General features: G+C 37.1%; 1 long non-coding RNA gene across 1 annotated transcript; it reads right to left on the reverse strand.

The window, feature by feature from the left end:
• Positions 1-276: 276 nt before the first annotated feature.
• On the reverse strand, positions 277-12,105 carry LOC107183666. The gene is made up of 3 exons (XR_001514455.1): positions 12,095-12,105; positions 5,161-5,167; positions 277-543 (listed from the first exon to the last, which is right to left on the reverse strand). It is a non-coding gene; the product is annotated as an uncharacterized LOC107183666 (long non-coding RNA).
• Positions 12,106-14,419: the final 2,314 nt, after the last annotated feature.

Raw genomic sequence — 14,419 nt, forward strand, 5'->3', positions numbered from 1 at the left:
CTATCTTGAGGTTGAAACTTGGGGGAAGCTAATTTTTCAATATTTTGTGTATTGCTCTCATTTCAGCTCTCCATCTTCCTTTGGGCGGCGGCGGCTGCAGAATGGTTGAGACACCCCTGGTAAGTCTGCTGGTTAAAGATTAGATGGAGGATAGAAACTGGTACAGTAAGCCACAAAGTGCTAAAACTTTCTTCTTACCAAGAGGAGAGGTGCAGGATTATCAGTCTTCCAAGTAACATTCACTTAGAAAATTCTATGTGCTTTTACTTACTTCAGGGCTCAGGACTGCAGTGCTGTCACTCGGAACATCTTCTTCATATCCTTTATTATGAAAACTTTCTATTTCGTGACCGGTGCTTCCTTCACTCGGGCACTTGTTATAGGAGCGTCTTGGGCTGTTGCTGCAGTGGGAAAATTCACATTTACTGTCCCCGATTTCTGAGGGTGTACATGAGAGGTGGGGAGACCCGCTGTCATCCTGATATGGCGGAGGCTGCAGTTCGTCCAGTGGGGGTGTTCTTCTCATTCTCTGAATGCAGTTTCCTGAGAAGGAGTAAGAATCTGGTCACTGTTTCCAAGTAGCCTCAACATGCAGCACAGTCCACAATCATTGCAAATAACTTACAAAAAAAAACTGGATTGAAACATGCATGCTTCACTAAAGTTCAGATGCAGAAATAAGCTCATTGGATTTCCCACTCTCTCCTCCTGTACAGTGATATCAGGGAAAAATAAAATATACTCTCAAATACTAGAGAGAGCCAGTTATATAGCATAAAAGTGGGAGTGATAACTATTCGTGAAGTAGCTTACCTAGTTCTTTCTTTCAGAACAAACCTGAAGCATCAGACTTCCTCATGATCGGTGTGCTCTCTAGTCACCGTAGGTAAAAATATTGTAGGTAAAACACATAAAAACTTCATTTGTTTTCTTCAATGCCTGAGATGAACTTATTAAACTAGCATTTGGTTCAACAGCATCAGAAACTATTCTTCCACGTCTACCCTAGATCTGAATCCTGACACACGAGGTGCCCTGGGAGTCAAGGCCCCATCAATCAGCAAAGGCGGAATGAAGGCTGCATTCCCTCCCATTCTATCTCCATCGTCATCATCGGAGGCCACCCCCTGCCCCACGCAGCCTGGGCTCCATCTAACGCGGCTCCACCTCGTCCTCAGCAGGTATCTCTGCCTCCAGCAGTTAATGTGCAACGCTTTTCCTTCACTCTAAATGGTCCTTTGAGTGTTTACCTCCACGGTGTATCTCAATGGCTAAGGACATGTCTGTGAACAAGGACAGACGTGGGAGCAGGAGGGGGCGGGGCGTAAGGAAACAGGGTTCAGTTTACAATTGCAGAACAGCTAAGTCTGTGTAGGTAAACCCTGAATGTAACATCAGGTATTACATTTAAATACTGCTCAGTTTTTCTTCTAATGGACTATGCATCTCCTTCTCGAAAGGGACCTGAAGAAAGGTAGTTTGTACTAGTCTTTTTTCCTCACTAGCTGTTGCACCATAATCATCCTCTGAACTTGCTTTTGCTGTGAGCAGCACGTCATAACTTCTGTCTGGTAATATAATGTTACACATTACTTCCTTTGGTTTATTTATGTTTATAGCAGGTAGCTCTCTAGCTGCCTGCCAACCAGGGTATGTATACAGCTGAGCTCCATCACCTGGCTCTTGTTCAGATGTAGCATACCTGCGCTCCAGGCAAGTTACCCAAAAGGGGGTCAGTGGTATTTAAGGATGCTAAGTAGGCTCCATGGGCAGACCTCACCACTGTTTCTGGATTTGAGAGAAACCATTTTAAAGCTGTGAATTGGAATATGCAAATTGTTTTAGAATATACAAATGACATATTACATATATTGGAATGTATAAATATATATAATTATAAATTACTATAAAAATCCTCAATGTTTTGAAAATAATACTTCCTTTACTCTTTACTTTTGAAGTAAAAAAATGCCCAAATGTATGTTGAATAGGAATTTCATTAAAAAAAAATACTTATGAGGATTTCTCTTTTAAAACTTTTGCAATAATGCCTTTTTTTTCTCAAATAGACAACCACATCATATTGTGCACACAGGATCTAGAACAGTGATGGTGAACCTCTGACACGCGAACTCATTTTTTTGATTTTTCTTTGTTAAATGGAATTTAAATATATAAAATAAACATAAAAAAATAAGTCTTTGTTTTACTATGGTTGCAAATATCAAAAAATTTCTATATGTGACACGGCACCAGAGTTAAATTAGGGTTTTTCAAAATGCTGACACGCCGAGCTCAAAAGGTTCACCATCACTGATCTAGAATAATAAAAGGGTAATATGCTAATTAGACCAGGCATCCTACCAGACAAAGTCACAGCGGGTGGGGGCCAAGGCCCTTGCACAAATTTTGTGCATCAGGCCTCTAATAATATAATAACTAAGAGTTGGCTTAAACTTAATTGATATTGGAAAACTTTAAAACAACTGTTTGACAAAATAACATAATGTACGTTATAGTTGTTATATCACACTGTAAACATCCAACCTTAAGAAATTCCCGGTAGGACGATCAAACACCAAAATGATGCTGCCCTATATTACTTTATCCCTTGTTTCATACCTAATTCCATGCACTGTTTTGTGGAAACAACATATCCATATAAGGGTTCATGCATGGGTACATGTTAAGCATTTAAATTTGCTACCTACGGATGGTACAGCACCTACGAAGCAAGACAAGGTATCCTCCAACCCTTGAGAACAACACTGCATGCATGTCCAAGTGACCCAGCTCTAAAAGACAGTGGCCGCCCAACACCTGGAGAATTCACTGTGCAAGTGTCTCTGGAAACCTGCCCAAGTTGATTATAGACAGTGGGTAATAAATTAAGGCTCAACACATTTCACAGAACTGGAACACAAACAGGATGTTTTCTGATCACAGTAAAATTACACTAAAATCAGAAATAGAACTCTAAAAGTCTATAGAAATGTAGACTAAATAACTAGAAATTAAAACATACTGTTAAATAACCCACGGATCACGGAAGTCACAAAAGAAAGTAGAAAAAATGAAGTAATCTCCAGCAGAAGTCAAATAGAAAGCATCAGCAAACCACAAAAGAATTCTTTGAGAACACTGATAAACCACTGGAGGAGACTAGTCAGGACGGGAAAGAGATGGCATAAATTACTAATATTAATATCTAGAATAAAACAGGACATCATTTCAAATGCCGTGTCAAAGCTCAAATAGGATGCGGAGGGGTGCACACATAGGTAGCCCTGCACAGCACGTGGAGCCCAGGCGGGGGGAGGCAGCCCAGAAGCAGACCGCAGCAGGGGAAGAAGGTTCCCCACAGAGGGGGGCAGTCAGCCTGGGCAACAAGCTCCACCAGGGGGAGGAGTGTGCCTACACTGAGCGAAGGGAGCAACCCTGTGAGTGGAGTCACTGCCCAATAGGACCAGAAGCCTGGAGAAGAGGCTGGGTGCTTGTCAAAGCCCGGGAAGAAGCATCTACACAGGCGTACGTACCTGGTGAAGGAGGCAGGCGTCCACGCAGACAGGCGGCCTGACGAGGGAAAACCAGAGCTAAGTGCGGGTGGGGTGTGTCCTTGTGGGTGGTGGCCTGGATTGTGGTGTGAGGAAGGCAGCTGTGCGAGGAGAAGGGGGAAGCCTGGAGTCTGGGGTCAGACCCCAAACAGGAAGTTAGAGCTGAGGTGGAGTGATGAGAACATCCGATGGGGCAAACCGGCCTGGGTGTCATGACACCCCCAGGGTCCCGAGGACATGCCCCGAGGACACGCACAAGTGGCAGAGGACCCTGGGGATATCAGAACCCAAATGAGGTGAGGGGACATGCATACAGAGAGAGGGGCATTAACCAAAAATATGTACAGAAAGGTTAATGAAAGCCAGGTCTCTGGCTTCCATTATTAGAGAAGGGAGTTACAAATGCGGAAAGGGAGAAAAAACTAGAACAAACTCCATCGTGTTGAATTAGAGTTGAAGATATCAGTGTGAACTCAGCTTTTAAATAACAGAAGCAAATATAGTGTAAATATTCATATAATTTGTATGTACACACACACACACCAGAGGACCCTGGAGGATTTTAAGAACAAGGCGAACCTTCTTCCCCCGTCCACTGGGGGAATTTCAGAACAATATTTCAACCAGTGAGCACACCCAGAGCCCAGATCTTGGCTTTTAAATCTATTCTTCACTAAAAGGAACCAGAACTCCATGAAGAAATGGCTAATTCCAGGGCTGGGAAAGAGAAAACATGAGACAAACTTAGAAAAGCTTATTGTCTAGAGTAGGGACATACTCAAAGAATGATGGGGACACGTTCACAGGACACAGAAGCCAGCTGGAAGGGGTTAGCACTGACCAAATCCCACTAACAATCTGAGCTTCAAAAGAAATAATTTTAGTAACTATTTACAACACATTGAGGAAAGCCATGAGTTTATCTAGATATAAATATCTGAAGGAACAGGTTACGGACAAGTTACAAAGTACCTTCTGACAGAGCACTTATTAACGAGAGCAACTTTACAGTGAGAAGCCTGGTAGATCCACCTCCCTAACGGAGAGATCAGAGTGGGCATTATGAGTAACGAGACAAATCAAAATGGTGCATCACCTCATAAGAAGCAGTGAGAGGAATACAGCACCACTCTGTGGCATTCCAGCTCGGGATGCACAACCCGAATCTCACCGTGAAAAACGTCAGACAAACTGAGATATTCTAAAATGGAAATGCCTGCATCTTCAGGAACCAATGACTGAGGAACTGCTCTAGATGAAGGAGACTCAGGAGGCGTGACAACTAAATGAGAAGCATGGTTTTGAACAAGACCCTTTTGCTATAATGGGCATTACTTGGAGCGCTGTTGACCATGAATGGGTTCTGAGGATTAGATATAATAATATATTGATGTTAGTAACTTAATTTTGAGGGTTGTATAGTGGGTATTTAGGAGAATACTCTTGTTTGTAGAAAATATACACTAAAGTACTTGGGGGTGATAAAGCAGCTGGTCAGTGGACCACTTATTGTCAGATAGTTCAAGGGGGTAAAAGGGACTCTAATATTTTTCCAACTTCTGTTAATTTTGTGAATTTTTAAAAAAAATTTCCATTAAAAAGACACCTTCATACTTTCTGAAAATAAATTTGAAAATCAGATGATATAGACAAATTCCTAGGGAAACACAACCTATCAAAACAAACTCATGAAGCAGCAGGAAAATTATATATTATTATATCTCTTACAGAAATTGAATGCATATTTTAAAACCTTCCTAACAAAGACAATTCCAGACCCAGATGGCTTCACTGGTGAATTTACCATTTAAGGAAGTAAAAAACACAAATCTTATACAAAACATTTCAGATAATATGAAAGAGAAAATATTTCTGAAATTTTTTAACCTTAACACCAGCATAACCTTGATACCAGGGCCTGATAAAAATATCTTATAAAAAATAAGCCAACCTATTTTGTAAACATAGATATAAAAATTCTATACAAAATATTAACAACCTAAACCCAGAGTCATATAAACAGGGTACCACATCCCAACCAACTTGGTTTATCCTAAGAATATAGAATTATTCTATAAATGTAAGGAGGATTTAACATTAGAAAATTAATTTATCTAGTTAATTGCATTGAAAGAATAAAGGTAAAAATTATCAAATGCTCTTTTAGTCGTAATGAATTACAAGAGCTCTTGATAAAAGTTATCCATTCATGACAAAAATCTCTGCACAAACTGGGAATAGAAGCCAATTTCCTTTATCTCAGAAAGGGTATCTTTGCAAGTCCTACAGCAAACATCGCTTTTAGTGCTGAAATAAATGCGGAGAGCTTTACCTCTGAGGTAGGGAACAAGACAACAATGCCTGTTATCAACACTTCAACTTAACAATGGACTGGAGGTGCTAGCCAGTGCAATAAGGTGAGAAAAGATGATGCAGAAGAATCAAAGAAAGAAATAAAACCCATTACTTTCAGATGACAACTGTGATATAGAAATACCAAAATAATTTTAGAGATAAATTAGAGTTAGAAGCAAATTGAGAAAGGTCACTAGATATGAGCGCAATATTAAAACAAACACACACAATTTCTATACACATGCAATGAGCAATTAGAAAGTGAAATTTAAAAACAATCAACACATAGCACTGCATCAGGTAACATCAAATACCTAAGAAGAGATCTAAAATATCACCTTGCGTTATTTTTCCGGTTCTTGGGTTCACAGTTAGGACGTACACTCTTAGCATCTGGCAGAAGCCACACTTTGGCTTTCTAAGCAGCGGCCATTTGGTAGAAGAACGGACAGCTGGAGACCATTGGACCTTCCTTTCTCTAGCAACAAGACACCCCCAGGGAAGAGCAGAGACTAGTCTACCATCATAGCCTTGAGAACTGCTGACCTCATAACTGTCTTCACTAGCTTGGCCACTGCAAAAATTAACAGGCTTGACAAAGGATCATTAGAAGAAGGCTGCAACTGGAGATGTCACTCCAGATGGAGCCTCCCTGTTGAGCGAATTAAGGTGCCTTGGTATTTGATAGGTAGCTTTAGTTTAGCAAACCATTTTTCCTTCAGAACAATCCGGAGAGAACAAAGCTAACAGGCTGTTTTCATGGGGTAAGGAGAGCAATACTCCTACTGTCCTGCGATGGGGATTCTTGGGATATATTGCCAGAAGTGGGATTGCTGGGTCAAAAAGCAATTCTACTTTTAATTTTTTTGAGAAAGTCATGAAGACAGTTGTTTCTTATAATTTTTCCCAGTGTTCTAATTATCAGAAAAACAAGTCCTACAGCAGTTACTTCTTCATGGGTTGAAATGGAAATTCCAAGTCTTCTCATTTTAAGCACAATTGGAATAAGCTAGATGACATATTCTTAATGAGTGTAATGTTATACCCAAGGGGGTTAAAATAAGCTCTGAAGTGGGAGACAAAAATTGTAGGTATTTCAAATTTGTGACCAATCAAAGCTTAACCCTCCCAGATAAAATCTTAATTACTTAGTAATTTTCTTTTATGTAGAAGTTAAATTCAAATTTAATCAACTGGATTTATATAAATTAAAATTGTCTCTGTAGGGAACCAACAATGGGAAAAGGTTGAGAAACACTGATCTACTTAGTTTGACAAGTCATTCTACTGAGCTTTAAAAAAATCAGCGACTAAACAATCTATAATAATAAAAGTGTAATATGCTAATCAGACTGGACAGCCGGACAACCTTCTGGACAAAGCCAGGGCTGCGAGGGCTGAGGCAAGCCGCTGCAGCTGCGAGCCCCTTGCACAAATTTCATGCATCGGGCCTCTAGTATTGTTATAATCCTAGAGCTTTAAGCATTCATACCTGTGTCACACACTACAGAGAGAGTCAATGAAAAGTTTCCTGATGTTCTACTTGATAATTCTAGTGTACACACTATAAAGAAACATTTTCACATCTTTTTTGTTTTAAATCACAGGAACTAAGTAATGTTTATCCTTACTACGTGCAAAAATTGTATTTTATGGCCAATATAATTTCATTTTTTAAAATGTTTTTCAAGATCCATAGAATTGATTTCATGATCTATCTGCACTTTGGAAATCACTGTCCCAGCTTTGCCAGACTACTCATGTTTTCCTGAAATTGATGGGGATTATCATGCCTCACCAATATTGGACATGGCTCAATACATTGTTCTTTGTTTTCAACGTCAACCTAGAAATGTCCTTTGTTTCCAAGATCCAAGACCCCATCATTCTAGCATAAAACCTTGCCTGTTCTGTTTTAACAATTCCATCCTCTGTGCCAACATTCTGTGCCTAGTTCCCGTAGTACTTTGCACTATATGTAATTCTTTAACAAATATTTCCCCAAATCACAGAAAAATACATTTAATGAAGTGTTTACAACAGGTGAAGTAACTGGAAACTTCATACACTGCTGATGGTCATGTACAATGGTACAACCACTTTGAAAAGTAATTTGGCAGTTTCTCAAAATGTTATACATAGAGTTATGGTATGACCCAGCATATTCCACTCCTACATTGTATGTACCTAAAAAAAATGAAAACATATATTTCACAATGATTTGTACATGAATGCTAATGGCATTATTACTCATGATAGTCCAAAAGTAGAAAGAACCCAAATATTCATCAAGTGATGAGTGAATAAAATGCATTTATCTCTACAATGAGATACCAAAATAATATAGTTCTGATATGTTACAATATGGAAAACCCGTGCAATCAAAGTGACAGAAATCAGTCACAAATAGCCACATATTACATTACTCCATTAATATGAAAAGTGTGGAACAGGCAAACACTATATATAGACAGAAAATAGATTAGTAGTTGCCTAGGCTGGGGAGTCATATTGAACAATGACTGCTAATGGGTACAAGATTTATTTTTAAAGTGATGAGAATGTTCTAAAATTAGATTATGGTGATGGCTGCACAGCTCTGTAAATACACTAAAAACCACTGAATTGTACACAAGTGATTTTTATGGTATGCGATTTACATCTCAATAAAGCTCTTAAAAACATGTATTTCCCCTATTTGTTCTGAGATTTTAAGTAGAGAAACTGACTCTTAATATTCCCAAAGTCTACAATGTAAGGTCTCAATAGATAAATGAATATTTATGATTACCAAAGATACGCTAGTTGTAGGCAACAGAAAAGAAAACAGATGAAGGCCTACTATCAAAATGCTTAATGTTGTTTGCTGAAGGAATGAACCTATGGGAAAGGAAATTACCTAAAAATATAACATTTCACAATATTTAAAAATAAATATGTCATGTTGGTACTGCTATCCACAAATTAAGTCCCAGGTTAACATCAAAGACACACTGTTGGTGTCATAAAATCTATGCAATAGAAACATTATGGAGAATTAGAAAAGATGTATTGCTTTCTGGAGGGCATTTTCTTTTGATAGAAAAGAATTTATAAAATCTGGACCCAAGTCATCTGTGAACAGCCTAACAGAAATTTTTGAAGGAGTGTAGCATTAATCAACAATGTGAATGACAGGACAGGGGCTGCAGGCTGACAAAACAGATGCCTATGTTTGTGTCAATGCCTTTTGCTCACACACTAGTTTATGGTCTACATGGTACTTAACAATACTTCACTGTGTAAGAGTGTAGGCTTGGGCCTGGCCAGTGTTGCTCAGTAGTTGAGCACTGACCTATGAACCAGGAGGTCACAATTCAATTCCCAGTCAGGGCACATGCAGGCTTGATCCCCAGTAGGGGGCATGCAGGAGGCAGCCCATGGATGTTTCTCTCCCCCTCTCTCTTCCCAAAAATCAATTTAAAAAAACATATTTAGAGAGAAAAAAAAGAATGTTGGGTTTGGTATTGGACAGCCTGGGGTGTTAGACAGCCTGGTTCTAACTCCACCTCTGCCATTTACTAGATGTGTGACCCCCTGGTTCATAGGTCCATGCTCAACCACTGAGCCACACCAGCCAGGCCCAAACAAATCCTACCCTCTTATACAGTGTAACTTAGAAAGAATAAGTGGATTAGAGCCAGATATTTTTCATTATTAATGTTCCTGAGAAAAAGCAACATAATTTCCAAGTTTGTTTGTAGATTAATTTTGCAAGAATTCTGCCCTGTTAAAACTGTACAGATATGTTATGTCACCTTGCTAAAACTGTACAAGAGGTCACAACAAAAAGTAATCAAACAAGGACTTTTGAAAAAGCAAAACACAGGATTACTTCCCATACCAGTCATTTAGCAACATAATCCATGCCATCTACATTGGCATGAGCATCTTAATTTACAACGTTTACTTTGGTTCTCTCTAGTAGTCAATATTAATCATGACCTTAAAGATTCAATTAAGCTAAGTATAAGAAACAAGTCAGAAAGATTTCCATTAAAATATTAAAGAATTCTCATGCATAAGGAATAAATTCCTAGTTATCTTTGAGGGATAAAGAATTATCATGCATAAGGAATAAATCCCTAGTTATCTTTGAGGGCTATAGATAACCACGGGTTTACAATGCTCAAATTCCATCAGAAATGCAAAGAATCTAATAAAATAGAGCTGATTTACTTCCAAGTACAAATTCTAAATATATGGTACCTTCTCAAGTCCGCAAGATTTTATATCCTCCTAGATTTTCATGCTCCTGTCTATCAGCATATGCTCATCAGTAAATGAAAGTAAAAAATTAAACACAGAAATTAAATCATATCTGCTACCTTTCCCATTGTGTTTCATTTCATCTTTATAACAGACAACAAAGAGCCTTTTCTACAAGTCTGAGTTATAACTTAAATCAATCAATAATATGAAATTATAAATGTCAGCTTTTATTTGCCTTGTTTGATGGACCAAATCAGAAAATAAAATCTGATAAGTGCTATATATGCAATAATATGTGATACTATAACATACCAAAGATTTCATTTTAGAATTAGTTTAGGCCTTCTTGAGTTCATATATTACATTTTTTGCTATTAATAATTTGGTGAGAAGTTTTTATATTTGTTTTATGAAATGGGAAAGAACCCATGCTCTTAGAAAGACAAAATATATAATTCAGTTCTGGCCTGCAATATAAACACAGATTTACAGGAGATGATGTTAACAGTATAGACTGGTAAGGTGGTGGTTATATACTAATAAAGACAAGAATGAGAACAACTAATTAGCTTTTTCTTATGACATAATCTGGAAATGTGATCTCAATTCCTGGAGGATAAAAGAGAAAGGCTGTTCTCATCCCATTTTGTTTTAAAAGACTTCAGGCATTCTGAGGACTTTTCATTTTTTCATTTTTATAATACCGGCAACCAGACACTTCAAAAATAGATGGCTGAAATTGTGGCAATTTAGAATTATGAAGCAGTTAAGTGCTTCATAATGTTGATGTAATACAGCAATTCTAGACCTTTGTAATTCAGTAAAAAGGCTTTGTTTTGTTGGTCATGTTGAAACTATACAATATGAGCACCTCTCTATTTTCACTGGAAAGGACTCAAATTTTTAAAAATCTTTGCATTAATGTTTGACCATTGTTATCGGCTCGCCGTTGAAATTTATTATTTTGTAACTAAAAATAAAATGAAGCACTAATGAGGAAAAGGTTGTATAATGTTAGAATTTTGATTAGCAATCACAGCTGCACCAGAATTAGTTTCTATAGCAACAGGAAGAAATAATGTGTTGAATTGCAATGCAATACAAGATTATTCTTTACAGATTGCAATTCAAAACGAAATCTTTAAAGAATTTTGTCTCAAAAGAGTTATTAATCTTTTATCCATAATAATTCTCTCACAGAAAATACTTAATTATTACGGTCTACTTTCCCTGAATCCTGTTTTAACCCATTCAAAGTTAATACGCTCCCCCAAAAGGTGGAACATTTAATATTAATGAACAATAAGAATTTCAGCTAGTGTCTTACTTGCATTTTAAAATAAAAACCCATGGACTCATTCTTGCACATTGTATAGACAGAGTACGTTTCCTAATAAGTACATTAGACTCTAGAAGGAAAAACCTAAAAGGTGCTGTTACGAATAAACTATGTAGAGGGATAAGAATGAAAAAGGATAAGCAAATTCTACATTTCTATCAATATGAAAATAAGTGTCCCTTTTATTCTCTGTGCACTCCCTTGTCTAAATTATGATTGAGAAACTACACTATGAGTATTCAAAGTGTACATCTCTTGTCCTTTAGAAAAAGATAATCATTAAATTTCAAATGCTGCCCATACCATTTCTAAAGGTGAAAAATATTATTTCACGGCATCCTCTCCAGTTCTAGCTATTTTTGGAAACTAATTAAAAACATATGCCTGAACCTTTTATGTATTTTGCCCTTATAATGAGACCTATTACTGCGGCTTACTCTCTACCCATTTGAGTTCCATATCTTTGGAGTCACCATGGATACCAGTGACAAGCATTCTCCCACAACTGCTTTATGTGTTTCATCAAACACGAGGAAACTGACATGGCAGGAATCAAGCCATCTAGACACCATGAATTCCTAATTGTTTGTACTACTATTCATGCTTTTTACAAAAAGGTGTGTGTGTGTGTGTAGGAATTTTTAAATTAAACAAGCCAGGGGACTGGAGTGTTATTTTAAAAATCTGAGTAGACATCAAATCACGAGGTAAGAAATGAAGAGGGATTAAAAAAAGAAAAGGTATAAGCATTAAAATAAACTAATATATAACAGCCCATCAGTAAGTCACAGGGTCCAAAGTGAAACCTGAAGCTCAAAATAAACAGGTTTTCAGATCTTCAATAGTGAAAAATAATTATATTAAAGACAGTATCTCATAGCAACATTCATATCTATATAGTCCATAATAAAAATTTTCAGAAAAACTCATTTATGAGAACATATAGAATGTTACTGCTGGCTTGTAACAAAAACATTGCAAAATGGAGCAGCATGTTTAAAAATTATCAGGCAAAATTACCAATAAAAATTATGTGGACTACGTCAGAAATTCTCTCATTCTATCTCTACATTTTTTCCCTCCGTACTGTAGCAATTGTTCTTAATAAAATAAAACCTTCTACTAAAACATTTTAAAAATCAGAAATTGAATATCAGATGTGACTTCTAACAAGAAATATTTTCAGCATCTCCTTTTGTGACTCACAGTTTTAAAAACAGTATAAATATGTAAATGGTGCTGAGGTGACTTCCTATCAGAAACATAGTTTTACTTTTTAAGACAAATATGCATATAAATCTTAAGTTTCAGTCTCTTCACATGACATAACAATTCACAAGAATTATATTAAATGTGGTACGTCCCTTTAATGAATGTTTAATTATTCTAAGTTTTCTAATTAAGAAACATCAACCTAGTAATATTATTACTCCTACAAGGATTTGTGACCTAAAGATCATATTGGCTGGGTAAACACAAATATTTTTATTACCTAAAATGCAAAAGCTGATTTGCTAAAAGAAAGCTCTTGAATTTATAGGCAGCACACACAACGTACTAAAATTCAGTTTGATAAAGTAGGTTCCACGAAGAGGTTCCAGGTTAAACCTCATAATGCCTCAATTTCTTCATTTGTAGAGAAGGAAAGTATCTTTGGTAGCTATTAAAAGACTATAAAAAATTTCTAAATAGAAAACATAAAACTGTTCAAGGAAATGGGAATACTCTGCTTAAATGAGAATTAGCTGAGAGAAGAATAATACACCTCTATACCCCTGAAACTCTAATCAGGACTCACAGAACATGTTCAATATCTGTTTTCCTTATCACTAAGGACTATAGCAAAAATCTGTAGAAATTATATTCAAAACTTGAATTTTTTAATATAATTTCTATGGACTTTCACTCTAGTCCTTAGTGTTGTGGGAGGGGGCGGGGGGTGAGGGCATGTGTTGGGGTATAGGGGTGGCCGGGGGAAGGTCAATGGGGGGAAAAAGGGAGACATATGTACTACTATTTGTAATACTCTAAACAATAAAATAAAAATAAATTTTTAAAAATTATATTCAAAACTATCCTTGCTGAAAGGAGTTGAACAGCAGAGAAATTTATCCACCTAAACCAGCTTCTCTCATGAGTGCCACCAGAGACCCAATGCCCTGCTCTGTGAAGAGTGATTTGGGAAAATACCGTGTGGACGGACCTATACTAAAAGCACCCAGGTGACTTCAACGCGCCTCTCCTGTGCCCACCTACTAGTGTAACAAAGTGCAAACCACTTGACACAGGGCGATTCCAAGTTTAACTGTCTTTTTCTCCCAGGAATTGTTCAACAAGATGCATTTGCTTTAGTACCTATTTTGCCAGGCACAGAATTTGTGAAGGTTCCATGCCAGGAATAAGGAGACTAATAAATATCAAATAGGGAGGGAGGAACCTTGGGTTTGAATCCATGGTCTGCTACAAAGAAACTAAATTAGCCTGTCAACTGGTTCTGTGCACATAAAGTGAAGAAAATGAGCTAGATCACTAAGATCCTTCCAATTAAAAAAAACATCTTTGCAATTCTAACTACTATAAATCCATAACATTTAACAGTTCCATTTTGGGCTGGTTTAAAATAAGAGATTAATTTTCTTAAAGTGGAAATTGCTAATGATGCATTGGTTTATAAAAGGAAACTAGAGAATCTCTTTTCTTGAACAAAAAAAACCCAATTTTTTTTGCTCAAGCCAAGTTTTATGTTTTGATATTTGAGATGTAGACTTCCCTGCATAACGACATATAACTTTCAAGAGCCCATCTAGCTTTGTGATTCTACAACTAAATGACTGAACAATGCAAAAGGAGATCGAAAGCTGGCCAAAAAGACTGCATGTAAGGGTTAAAGGAGGAAAAGCAAAAACACATACTTCCCTCC

Source organism: Myotis davidii, unplaced genomic scaffold, assembly GCF_000327345.1.
Source record: "Myotis davidii unplaced genomic scaffold, ASM32734v1 scaffold622, whole genome shotgun sequence".
In the NCBI taxonomy this organism is placed as follows: Eukaryota; Metazoa; Chordata; class Mammalia; order Chiroptera; family Vespertilionidae; genus Myotis; species Myotis davidii.